Source organism: Tupaia chinensis, unplaced genomic scaffold (genome assembly GCF_000334495.1).
Source record: "Tupaia chinensis unplaced genomic scaffold, TupChi_1.0 Scaffold145057_1, whole genome shotgun sequence".
Classification (NCBI taxonomy): domain Eukaryota; kingdom Metazoa; phylum Chordata; class Mammalia; order Scandentia; family Tupaiidae; genus Tupaia; species Tupaia belangeri.
In genome coordinates, this window is record NW_006204918.1 from 34,815 (window position 1) to 46,412 (window position 11,598).

Sequence of the window (11,598 nt, forward strand, 5' to 3'; positions counted from 1 at the left end):
CCGGTGATCACGTTTGTCATTTTGTTCTTCTGTGACATTGTGGGGATCCCATCTCCTTTTTCACGCTCCTTTCATACACACCACATTGCCCACCTGCACTCTGGTGACAACCTCTTCCTGGCCCCTCTGCCTACACATACTTTCCTTTTGCTAATCTATCCCAGTATATCATAGGATACGGTTTACTATCTGTTGACGAGGATGTGTATGGTGGTCTCAGCTGGGCTGGACTGAGGTGTATATCATGCTGGGAAAAGTCTCTTCACAATCTAAATGATGTATAGCGATTTAATGTATGAGTAATAACAAAAGTAAATACAATAAGAAGATAAATTAATTTAAAAAAATGAGACAGCTTATGGCATGGTGGTCAAGACTGCTGGATTCCACATGGCCAACTGTGTGGTTTGAGTCCTGGACCCAGTGGTTTGAGAAGAATGATTGATTTGTATGTCTGTGTGTGCATACAAAATTCCAAAAGGAGGAAGAGATGGAGAATGGAAGAGAACAGATTGTGGTGTGGCCATTCCCCTTCATTGCTTCTCTGTCTCCAGTGAGTGCATATGCTCTGTGGCAAAAACCTTAAAAAATCTGTTTTATGGAAGTTTTATCTTATTAAACCATTTTCTAGAGTAAAACTTCATAGATAATTCACGTGTCTTGCTTTTTATTATATGTTCTTGATTGGCTGGCCAGACATTTGATCTTTAGGATGACTCAAATCTCATTTGAGAATGTGATCACCGAAGTCCTTCCCTCATAATTCTTAATTGAAATGAAGACTTTATACTAAAATAGATGTGGTCAAATCTACAGACGAAGACAAGATACTAACATTGGCAAGAGAGAAACGCCAGGTTACTTACAAAGGTTATCCCATCAGGCTAGCCTCAGAACTCTCATCAGAAACAATGCGAGCAAGGAAAGAATGGGAACATATATTCAAAGTGTTAAGTGAAAAACAGTTTCAACCAAGAATACTATACCCGGCAAGATTATCTTTCAAATGGAAGGAAAGAATAAAAACATTCTCAGATAAACAAGACCTGAAAGAATTTGCCAGTAGCAGACCCACTCTTCAAGAGGTTCTGAAAGGGGTGTTCAACCAGGAAAACTAAAGACACATACAGAAGGCAACCAAGAAAATGACCAATTTAATGCTGGGGACAAGAAATAGCAATAACAGTGCTGAATGTTAATTTCCAGCAGAAAGATTGGACCATGGCAAGACTGCATATCCAACAGAAGAGAGTATGAACATATGAGTGAACTGGCAAAATAGAATTTTTTGACTTTTGAATAAAACATTACTAATTTTTTTACTAGGCTTTGTTTTCCCAATTTAAACATTTTACTTTCTTTTGAGTTGTTGATAGGTTCAGCAATTTGTTAAAATATTTTTTCTTGTTTGTTTCTTTAAGTGGAAATACAAACTTTTCTTCCTTCCTGACCCCTCTTGAATAGGAAATATTTGGGAGTATTCTTATTTTGTGGCAGAAGGCCATAAATAGTTCTGCCTGACAGAGAAGATTAGAGAAGATATATGGAAGAATTTATAACATAAAATAACCTGGACTTTTCCAACCCAGCATTGTAATCGGTAGAGATTGCAAAAGAGCGACTACACCAGAAGATTATCTTGAGAGAAACTTTGAAGGAAAAAAAAAGAGACTGATCTTTGCTAGCAGACGGTATATCACAGAATACTTGGTAGGCAATGCTGAATTGAGAAGGTTTATGTGTGACTAGTGTGCTGGGCATTTGTTTGTCAACAATTTGAGTAGTTGACATGTAAATATTTTCTCAAAAATGTTTAAAACCATACTGTTTCTGTTGTTATAGAGTCACAAACAAAATTACACAAAATTATAAGAAATATATATATATTTTTAGAGGTTTTTTGCTATAGTGTGTGTGTACTCGCCAGACAGAGACAGAGAGACAGAAAGTGAGAAATCACCGCCTGGCCATGCCGTGATCCCTTCTCCTCCATTCTCCTCTCGGGATCTTGGGCACGCACACACACACGCCCAGCGTGAGTTTAAGCCACCGGGTCCAGGACTCGAACCACGGTCAACTACGTGGGAGTCCAGCGACATAGCCATTACGCTAACTGCTGATCCCCCAGAAATATTTTGAACATTATTTTTAAAATTCAGTATTTTGAAATTTTGAAAGTTGTTTATTAACTGTCAAGAACTATAGAGTATGAGCAAAACTTTTTCTTGATATGTAAAGTAAATGTTTGTGGAAAAACGTAAAAATTAATTAATGAATTAATTTAAAAAAGGAAAAACCAATATGATAAGTAAGTTTACAAAAGTGTTATTGCTTTAACATGAAATATGTAAAAGTTCTTTGAAATGTTATATTACTCTTTATTATTATTTGTGTGTCCTAAACTCTCTTATTAAAAAAAACAGGTCTCATTAATGCTCAAAAAAAAAAAGTAAAAAAAAGAATAGATGTGTCATGAGTTGACCCATGAAGGACTTACATCATTGAGGGAATTAGAGGAAAAAGTGAAGTCTGGGCTGGAGCAGTAGCATAACAATATGAGGAAGGTAGAAATAGCCACTGTGTAAGTGAGGACAGCAAGGCTCTTCGCAAACACAATATGGGCTATAGAAGGATGGAGGCAGAATTATACACATTATGGAATGTACCGGATTATACATGAAAATTCTGATCGTGTCGGGCTGCTCTTGGACAAGGGAATAAAAACGATAACGAAAGTTGCTGTTTTCTCAGGGTTAGTTTGTGCCTATGTGCGAATTTGGGTGGGGAGAGAAACCAGAGCTGGAGGTGTTGACCTGGAGGCCACATATTACCTAGAAGCATGGGAAGGGAGGCCTTGCTGAGGTCCATGAACATGGAAATCGAAAAGACAAGCCAGAAATCAGAGTTATTTTGGAAAAAAAAAAAAAACAAAAAACAAAATTGAATCTGGGGAATGGAATTCACAATGGTAATATTACTGACTGGAAGAGAAAAGTAGACATGAGAGATTAATTTAGGAAGAAAGATGACACATTTAGTTTTAAAACATTTTGTCTATTTTCTAATGGAGATAAAGAAAAGTTAGCTTTAACAGAGGACTATGAAGAGAGGACTATGTATTAAGTCATGAGTCCGGGTAGGGATTAAAACAGTAACTAGGTGAGCTCATGAAGACAGAGTTTATGAAATAAGGACAGAGGGCTGAGAACTGATCGGAGAAGTCCTTTATCCACCTGGACTCATAATTTATTCAAGCACACTCACATATTATAACTTCATTTTTCCTCAGGTGTTTTGACTACCCATCTTACCTTTTGTCCTAGTCTATTTGTTGCTAATAGCAGAAAATGCCTGTGTCTGCGTAATATATAGTGATAGAGGTTTATGCAGCTCGTAGTTTGGAGTTCCAGGCCCAGGCCACACCTGGTGAGGATGTTCTGGCCGCGTTGCAGCATGGTGGAGGGCAGGAGCTTGTGCATCCGTGTCCACCTGTCTCTGTTCTGGTTTCATTTCCTCTTCTTATAAACCCATCAGGAGACAATCATGGGGGCCTCATGCCAGTGAACTTAGCCCTCATCGCCACGAAAAGTCCCCCCCACCTTTCAACATATAGTTGCGCCAATGCCTTACCACCTTAATCCCATCACTGTCAAATCTTAGCACATGCATTTGGGGGAGGTACTCAAACCATAGCACCCTCCTTTTTCAATTCTTGTTAAACTCTCAAATTGGCCAACTGCAATTCGAGTCCTGGACCTGGTGGCTTGCTTTCTCACTTTGCCTCTTTCTCTTTTCTGGCTTGCTCTGCCCCTCTCTGGTCAAAATTAAAGTAAATAATAAATACGTACATAAATAAAGTTAAATAAAATAATTCTTAATAAAATGAACATTTAGCCTTGTTCTAGCCTCCAGAATTTGCATACACCAGCTTTTCTGGATTCTGGCTTTCCCATGGACTTGATCGTGTGCATCTCGTCCTCCTCCCCTGGTCTTAGTTTCTTTCTGAGCTTCATGTACAGTCTTGAGCTGTAAAAGAGAGAAGGAAGCTATGAAAGATGTACTCGTAGGAGTGCTTATAAAGATACGAGAGCCAGAATGATGATGTGTCATGGAGATCAAGAGGGAAAGGGGAGAAGGTCATTCAAAACCTTTTGAAAATGAACATTATCCCTGCAATATCAGGGTCACAGGTATGCCAACAAATGACAAGAACACGATAGAGACTCATTCATTCATGTGGGCTTCACAACTCTCCACCAAAAATTATACTTAAATGTTGAAAAAGTTACCATTCAATAAAACTATTCTAGGACGTGCTGAACGGCACTGCAATTCTACAAGTTTATTTTCTTAGTATTGCTGAAAGGCTTTTTCCGGTTGACCAAGCATAGGCTTGTGCTTTATGGGATTGCGTTTCATTTTGAAAACCCAGTAAACTGTATTTTCTTTCTGGCTGTCTTAGTACTAGCTATTATTTCAGCTCTGCCGAGGTGATGTAACACCAGTAAAATCTGACCAGCCAATCATCCCTAAGTTTAATGCTTTACCTGCAAACTCTCTAGAGCTGACACCTGCTGGGGATGGTCGTGATCGCTACTTTATGCTCAACTCACAGACAATGTAAATAGCTACACATTTTTTTTACTCCTGAGTTGTCAGGTGTTAATTCCTGATCTGAAAGTTTTGCTCTAAATGCAGGATTTTTTCTTGGGCTACACCCGCTCTTCGCATTTGGTTTGATGATATTAATGTTGATGAAATTTCCACCAGGAGTAGGAGTGGGCCATGGGAGAGGGGAGGACGAGCTGTGGGAGCACCTCCTCCCCTGTGAGCCATCCTGCTCGTCCCCTTCTGTACTGCTGTGTTCCTGCCGACAGCTGAGCCCTGTGGATCACAGCACACGGGGGAACTTCTGCCCGCGAGATGAACCTTAGCCTTTAGCTTTTCTTTTCTTACATATGACATTGAGACTGGTAGTGTCTTCTGGCTTCAGGCCTGTGGTCTCCTTTCAATCCCAAATCATTTGTTTCATTTGATGAAAAGGCTTCTATTCATTTAAAAAATAGGCAAAGAATGATAGAGTGATTCATGCTTTGGGGTGTGTGAAGGTTTTCAAAAATACCCATTACTTGGAATAAATGCCACTTCCCTCAATAAAAAGCAAAATAAGAAAAAACGCCATCTGATCATTGCAAAAATGACTCAAAAAATAAATCAGGATTGATGTTACACTTTGTTTTAACGTGCCGTAAAATGAGATGACCATATTTCCAAGCGCAAAGAGAGGGTGACCTAGGCACTTCTAGGGGAACTTGCTACAACTATTAGAAAAGAATGTTCTAAATAAGAGAGCTAAATAATTCACAAAGGTGTCTTGGCAGTTGGACTTTAAGAGCTACACCGACTGACTTTTCTCAGGGAACCTCACCTGTCCCCTTCTTCTCATCCTCCTTGACCGCCTGCCTTTTACATTTTCTCCTACGGTTGGTCTGTAGGTCTCTGAATGTTTCTGTGTCTTCTATCCTTGTTGAAGTCTATACTTTATAGTTGCTTGGTTGAGTTTTATGCTTTTTAATTTTGAGTTTGAAAATGAATGAAACCTTTTATTTTTTCTTTCTGGGAAAAAGAAAACAATCGACTCACAGTTAATTTAATTATTATTTTTCCAATAGAAGTAATAAACAAAAGGAGCAACAATGAATAAAGTATAAACGGATGGGGGCTGGCAGTTGACATGGTGGTTGGGGTGCTGGACTCCCACGTGGCCAACGGCAGTTTGAGTCCTGGACCTGGCAGCTTGCTTTCTCACTTTCCCTCTCTCTTTCTGTCTCTATTTGGTGAGTGCATGTGCCCTAGAGCAAACTAAAATGCAATAATAATAACAATAATAGATGAAATAAATTAATAATTATTTAAAAACATAAAAATAAAGAGGAATAAAAAATGCAAAAAAAAAAGAGAAGAAAATTAGGTTAAAAATCAGAAATGAAAAAAGTGCAAAATGGGAAGGGGCAGAAGAAGGGGAGAGAAAGTTTAGGTGGTAATGGGATAGTATAAAAATGGATAAATAAGATTGAAAAAAATTAATTTCAAATTTGATATATTTAATACAATCATGTAGATCCAACGTTTAATTCTTTACCATTTACCACTTTATGTATTATGTGAAGTTAATTAAATTCAGTGTTGGGGAAGAAGAAGCACATTTAAATAAAGTTTTCTAATTATTTATACCTTTAGTCATTAATACTGAGAGGCTTTTAGCATTTAGATGTACAGGAAAAATTCTTTCCCAATACATTGAAATTAACTTGTGCTATTTATTTGTTTATTTATTTATTTAGGAGAGGTTTTTACTACAGGGTACGTGCACTCTCCAGAAAGACAGAGAGACAGAGACACAGAAATCACCCCCCAGGGGGGATGGCCACGCTGCAACCCCTTCTCCATTCGCCTCTCAGGATCCTGGGCACACACGCACATGCACCCGGCATGAGTTTAAGCCACTGGGTCCGGGACTTGAACTGTGATCAACTACATGGGAGTCCAGTGACACAGCCATTACACTAACTGCTGGTCCCAACTTGTGCTTATTTTAGTCAGTTTGATGAAACGGAAATTTTTGAGTTTGATAACCAATGATAGCTTCTATAAGTACCATTTTTATTATCTTCTTTACATTTGTATCTTTTTTTCATAAGAAGTGTACCGTTTTTTAGCTAGATATGGTGTGTGCACCTGTAATCCCAGCTACTCAGAAGGCTGGGGTAGGACTTCACAATTCAAGGCCAGCCTGGGCGACATAAGGAGATCCTGTCTTTAAAACAAACAACAAAAACAATAGCAAACAAACGAAACAAAGTAAAAAAGGCCCCGCTGCACTGGCACAAAGTGGGGTTACTTAGGAGGCTAGAAGCCATGTGAGAGGCCCTGCTTTGTTCCTTGGTCAATTGACACACATGTTGCTGAGCATAACTAAATCCTAGCTCACCAGGAGGCTGGGGCAGGAGGAGGTGACATGGCCTTGTCATATACCTTGTCAAATACACCGGTTTCTCTCTCTCTCCCTTTCTCTCTCTTTGTGTCTTCTATCTTTAGTTGAAAAGAGACAAAAAGAAGTAACACCGTTTTTTAAAGTATGCTTACTTATTTGTAAATTTTTCATCGTCAAACAGCTTCACTGAGATGTAACTGACGTGTCAGCACACATATCTAAAGTGTGTAGTGAAAACGCCCAGGCAGCCCCCCACTTACACTCAAGGTACTAAACACCCATCTCTGCTAAGTTTCCTTAAGCTTCTTCGGAATTCCTCCTACTCACTTCTGTCTTCCATGTCCTCACCATCTCTGAGGCTGTCCTGATCATTACGTATTAGTTCACTTTTCCTAGAATTTAATATACAAGGAGACTTTGAAAAATATGTGAACAGATGGAACTAATGTATGAGTATACTTCATTGCAAAAATTTTTCAAAATCCAGGTATAGATCTTTTTCATATGCCTTTTCCATACACTTTTTGAAGATCCCTGATACAAGAAAGTAAACGATATATTCTCTCTCTCTCTCTCTTCTGGTCTTTCTTTCACTCAGCTTGATTATTTTCAGATACATTCATTTATGTTGTGTAACAATTATTCATTACTTTTGGTGCCAAGTAGCATTCCATTGTATGACTATACCGCGATTTCTTGCTGTTGGTATGTAGACTTGTTTCCAAGGTACAACCATTGCAAATAAAGCTGCTATGAACATTTGGGTACAAGCTTGGTATAAACATACTTTTATATTTTGGGGGGAGGGGGTAAATATTTAGAAATGGAATGTCTAGATCATATATGTTTTTAAAGTTTATTTTTTCCATGAACGGGAAAGATGGAAAGAGAAATAGAGAGAGTGGGGTCAGCAAAGCCCCTCTAGAATGGATATCAATGAAATAACTTTGTCTGTCTGACACCTGGAGATGAAGTAACTCCTTGACCAAGGAACAAAGCAGGGCCTCTCACACGGCTTCTAGCCTCCTAAGCAACCCCACTTTGTGCCAGTGCAGCGGGGCCTTTTTTACTTTGTTTTGTGTGTTTGCTATTGTTTTTATTGTTTGTTTTAAAGACAGGATCTCCTTATGTCGCCCAGGCTGGCCTTGAATTGTGAAGTCCTACCCCAGCCTTCTGAGTAGCTGGGATTACAGGTGCACACACCGTGTCTATCTAAAAAACGGTACACGTCTTATGAAAAAAAAGATATAAATGTAAAGAAGATAATAAAAATGGTACTTATAGAAGCTATCATTGGTTATCACACTCAGATATTTCTGTTTCCTTTTAAGCAAAGGTTTAGAACTGCCTATGACATTAAGAAACAGAAGCCAGGATCACAGTGAGAGTGTTAAGCACTGATTGGGCGACTTATGTACAAAGAGAGAGCACAGGCCTTTTGTTTTGTTTCAATTTTTTAAACAGCCATGTCTTGGCTTTAACATTGTGCATACTGGCACTGCAAATAAACACATGAAAATATTCCCCCGTTGTCTTGCACACATATTATTATGGACAAAATAAATTCTGCAGTAATTCATACTCATTGGCATAGCCACACTTAAATGAATATTAAATCAATAAACAGTTCATGTTCAACATACATTAGATGTCAGGTTGAGTATTTAATGTTATTTTGAACTTAATTCCTAGTTTTTCTAAAGGGACATCTTTTGCATACGTGGGTGCTCCAATGAAAGCTGAGGAATGCGCTCGTTGACCATAATATCAGAATTCACCCACGAGAGGGTATTTACCTCCTCCTCTAAAAGAACCTTGTTTATAGTCTCTCTCTGCAGGCATTAGTTCCCATCTTACTAATAAAAATGTTTGTGAGTTTCAACCCCAAAATTCTGTCTTCAAGGGAGAGTTACAGAAAACAGTGATTCATGGGACCAGCAGTTGACGTAATGGCTATGTCGCTGGACTCCCACATAGTCAACTGTGGTTCGAGTCCCGGACCCGGTGGCTTAAACTCACGCCGGGCACGTGTGTGTGTGTGTGCCCAAGATCCCAAGAGGAGACTGGAGGAGAAGGGATTGTGGCGTGGCCATCCCCCCTGGGGGTGATTTCTCACTTTCTGTCTCTCTGTCTCTTTCTGGTGAGTGCACACGCCCTATAGCAAAAACCTCTCCAAAAAAAGAAAAGAAAAAAAAGAAAAAAGAAAACAGTGCTTCATTAAGTAAGAAGTCAAAGTCCACCAAGCTAATGCGAAAAATGACATCCATTAAAATGTCTTAGCATCCATGGAGTGTATTACTTCCATGCGTTTTCTAGTTCGTTCAGATTTGTTTTCCTTAGGAAGTAAAATGAAGTTAGAACAGGACAGTCTGTGGTATGGTGATATCGGCAACCACCAGTTCTTGTCCATCAAGGAGTCCCAATTCTTTTCACGTCTTTGATGTGACCTTGTTCATTCTTCAGTAGAGGTTACTGACTGCAAATAAAGTGTTCTGTTTTTCCCTTGGATGATGTGATGGCTGGAGATTTCATCTGCAGAGAAGCACTGTTGTTCGATAACCCCAAACCTCCTGTAGGTCAGCTGATGGAGAAGACCCAGTATTTTCCGGACTCTGACTACAAGCTGGGAAGTTCTTTCTCTCTGCTTCAGATGTGTATGTGGGCAGCCCATCTACGTCACTGAATACCAAGAAACGATTAAGGGGAATGTATATACTAGTGGCTATTTTGGGGGGGAGAGATTTTTGCTATAGGGTGTGTGCACTTGCTGGAGAGACAGACAGACAGAGAAACAGAAAGTGAGAAATCACCCCCTCCCCAGGGGGATGGCTACACTGCAATCCCTTCTCCTCCAGTGTCCTCTCAGGATTTGGGGCACAAACACATGCATGCCTGGCGTAAGTTTTAAGTTGCCAGGTCCAGTACTCGAACTGCAGTGGACCACATGGGAGGCCAGTGACGTAATCATGATGCCATCTCCTGGTCCCGACACTTGTAGCTATTTGAAAAACCTCGGTGGCATACACAGCTGCAATGATGTGTTTGTGAGAGCTACTTGGGGAATGATTCGTTTTACTACTCCTTCAGCGAGTCTGTATGCTATACTTCTAATACTATACTTGATGCTCTCTCTACAGATTTTTAAAAACCTCCTGAATATGTTCAGGATCATTTCCATCTAATGGAACTCCTCCAAAAGGTTGCTTCTTAGGCCACTGCAGCATCCTTACAAACGCAATACAGTGTTCTGGAGCCTGTGCGTAGTCGCGATGGCGCACATGGGAAGATTTGCCTATGGTTGATAGAGTTCCAGTGCGCATTCAGTACAAGCAGCCAGTCCAGACAGAATCAGCTGGGCATTTCCTTTCGAAGCTTCTGTCCCACCATCTATCAAAGGGACAATGGAGCTTGGACCTAACACACCATCTTCCTAATTTAGAAGAGACAGCAGCATGCCGTTTATCCATCTTCTGGCTATGATAGAGTTCAGCCCATGTACAATAATATGAAACTGTTGATAGAAAGTGTCGGTAACATCTTGACTTTTGTTGAAATGTAGAACTACATACACTGCAATTAGGAACTGTCATTTAGAAATTCTGCAGCAACTTCAACCTTAGGTCTTCGAACACCATTTTTTTTTTTTTTTTGAGAGGTTTTTCGCTATAGGGTGCGTGCACTTGCCAGACAGACAGAGAGAGACAGAGAGATAGAAAGTAAGAAATCACTCCCCAGGGGGGATGGTCACGCCTCAATCCCTTCTCCTACATTCTCCTCTTGGGATCTTGGGCACGCACACACATGCGCCCTGCGTGAGTTTTAAGCCACCGGGTCCAGGACGCGAACTGCGGTCAACTACGTGGGAGTCCAGCGACGTAGCCATTACGCTAACTGCTGGTTCCCAGGTCTTCGAACATCTTTAGGCCTAAATAGAAACTGCCTGTTTAGAATGGAAACATCTCTAGTGCCTATGCCTATAACGTGAATCTATCTAAAACCAGACGATGCCAGATTTTTGAGGAGCTCACATCCTAAGCCTCTGGCTCTGATGACCAGAACTTTGGATATATCTAACAAAAGCCAGAGAGAGTCAGTGCCTGTTTCAAAATCAGGGTGTATGAAGGGTCCAGATCACTCAAGAAACTTCTTTACACCATCAACAGCCATTGGCTCCTAGCCGTCTGCCATATTGTTCTTGAGCCTCATTTTGGACAGGACTGTTGGTGACAAAACAGCGACTAGAGGTTTATTACTAAGGACTTACTACTAAGGACTCAATGTCTTAGGCACTGTCTTGAACATGTAATAACAAAGAACTCTAAGAAATCTTTATGCCAAGAAAAAAGAAATGGTCAAGCTTTTCAACTGTTTCATTGTTGGTTAACATTATCTACATTTATTAGTCTTACTAGTAATATATAACAATAACTTATCATTATTCTATTTTGCTCAGTGACAGAGGTACATGACAGATTTTCCCTTTGCCTACTTATTTTAGTAGCTATTTGTTAAAGGGCCATGGAATGTATTTAAGACACGTCACATCTAGGTAGCTCTCTTTGTAATAAAATACCCAAGTTAACGTTATACCTCTACCTTTGCCA

At 39.8% G+C, this 11,598-nt stretch overlaps 1 pseudogene; it reads right to left on the minus strand.

Moving 5' to 3' along the window:
• Positions 1-9,330: 9,330 nt before the first annotated feature.
• LOC102489502 (NEDD8-activating enzyme E1 catalytic subunit-like) lies at positions 9,331-11,161 on the minus strand (annotated as a pseudogene).
• Positions 11,162-11,598: the final 437 nt, after the last annotated feature.